The following is a 2128-nucleotide window of genomic DNA, read 5'->3' on the forward strand; positions in this document are numbered from 1 at the left end:
AAATTGAGGGACCTGAGCAAAAATCTGATTCGGAGGCTGAAAAAGGACTGCAGATGCTGTTGGATTCTGACCCTCTTGCACTCGAAGTAAATTTTCTGGAGCTACAAAAGCTCAATTGGCGCGCTCTTAATTGCGTTGGAAATTAGACATCATCGGCTTTCCAGCAATATATAATAGTCCATATTTTTCCCGAGATTTGATGGCCCAAACTGGCGTCCAAAACCAGCCTAGAATTTTCTGGCGTAAAACGCCCAAACTGGCACCAGAATTGGAGTTAAACGCCCAAACTGGCACCCAAGCTGGCGTTTAACTCCAGGAACAGCCTATGCATGAAAAAGATTCAATGATCAGCCCAAGCACACACAAAGTGGGCCCCATAAGTGGATTTCTGCACTATCTGTACTAAGTTACTCATTTTCTGTAACCCTAGGTTACTAGTTTAGTATAAAAACTACTTTTAGAGACTTATTTTGGGATCTCTGGACGTTTAGTCCTCAGACTTTATGTTATCATAGACTATTGTACACGTTTGGAGGCTGGCCTCATGGCCATGCCTAGACCTTTTTCACTTATGTATTTTCTACGGTGGAGTTTTTACACCCCATAGATTAAGGTGTGGAGCTCTACTGTTCTTCATGAATTAATGCAATTACTACTGTTTTCCTTCAATTCACGCCTACTTCTTCTCCAAGATATACTCTTGTACTTTATTCAGTTAAGTCAGAATGAAGGGGTGACCCGTGACAATCACCCGCTATCTTCGTTACTCGCTTAGCCAAGATCCGTGTGCCTGACAACCACAAGCGGTCTATTTGATGTTCAACGTAGTTATTGGACGCCAGCCGGAGTATATTCTCTTGGATATCTAATACACGGACCGAGTCCGTGAGATTAGTATCTTCGTGGTATAGGCTAGAACCATTGGCAGCATTCCTGGGATCCGGAAAGTCTAAACCTTGTCTGTGGTATTCCAAGTAGGATCCAGGAAAGGATGACTGTAAAGAGCTTCAAACCTGTGAATGTTGGGTGCACGTGACAGTGTGCAAAAGAATCAATGGATCCTATTCCGACGCTAGCGGGAACCGACAGATGATTAGCCATGCGGTAGCCGTACCTGGTATTTTTCTTTCGAGATGAGAAATCTGACAGTTGATTTGTCATGCAGAAACCATAGAGGACCATTTTCACTGAGAGGATCTTACAGCTTACCATGGAAGGGAGCACGCATGGTTGGAAGAAGGCAGTAGAAAAGCAGAGGTTCAGAAGCAACAAAGCATCTCCAGACGCTTATCTGAAATTCCCACCATTGAATTATATAAGTAACTTTATTTTATTTTATGTTTTATTTATATTTTAATTATCAACACCTCATAACCATTTGAATCCGCCTGACTGAGATTTAAAAGGATGACCATAGCTTGCTTCAAGCCGACAATCTCCGTGGGATCGATCCTTACTCACGTAAGGTATTACTTGGACGACCCAGTGCACTTGCTGGTTAGTTGCATCGGAGTTGTGAAAAGTGTGAATCACAATTTCGTGCACCATGCACTTGCTGGTTAGTTTGTGCATTTAAATTCCGCACCAAGTTTTTGGCGCCGTTGCCGGGGATTGATAGTGATTAACAACTATTAGTTGTTTGATTGCTTAGATTAGGCATTTTAGCTTTAATTTTTATTTAAATTTTATTTAAAAATTTTCGAAAAAAATAAATAATAATAAATAAATAAATAGCACTAGTATTTTTCCTTAATTTTTGAAATTAAGTTTGGTGTCCCCTGGTTATTTCTATTTCAATTTTTTTCCTGTTTATTTTTCTTGTTAATTTCAAATTTTTCTGTCCTAGTTTTGCCTACAAATTTCGAAATCTATTTATTTATTCTATTTAGTATTTTTATTTTAATTGTTTACACATGTTACCTCACTGGGAATTCTCTGCACTCTGACGCAGAGAGTTCCATCTTTTCTTGTCTTCTGTTTATTTATGCCTAGGAACAGAGACAAGGAACATCTCTTAGACTTTGATCCTGAACCTAAGAGAACTTTCAGGTGGCATTTGCAATAAGCAAGACTTTACAAGGCTGCAAAATCCACTATGGATCCTAATGATGTTGCTAATTCCAATGTG

The sequence above is a fragment of the Arachis ipaensis genome, chromosome B02, assembly GCF_000816755.2.
Source record: "Arachis ipaensis cultivar K30076 chromosome B02, Araip1.1, whole genome shotgun sequence".
Taxonomy (NCBI): domain Eukaryota; kingdom Viridiplantae; phylum Streptophyta; class Magnoliopsida; order Fabales; family Fabaceae; genus Arachis; species Arachis ipaensis.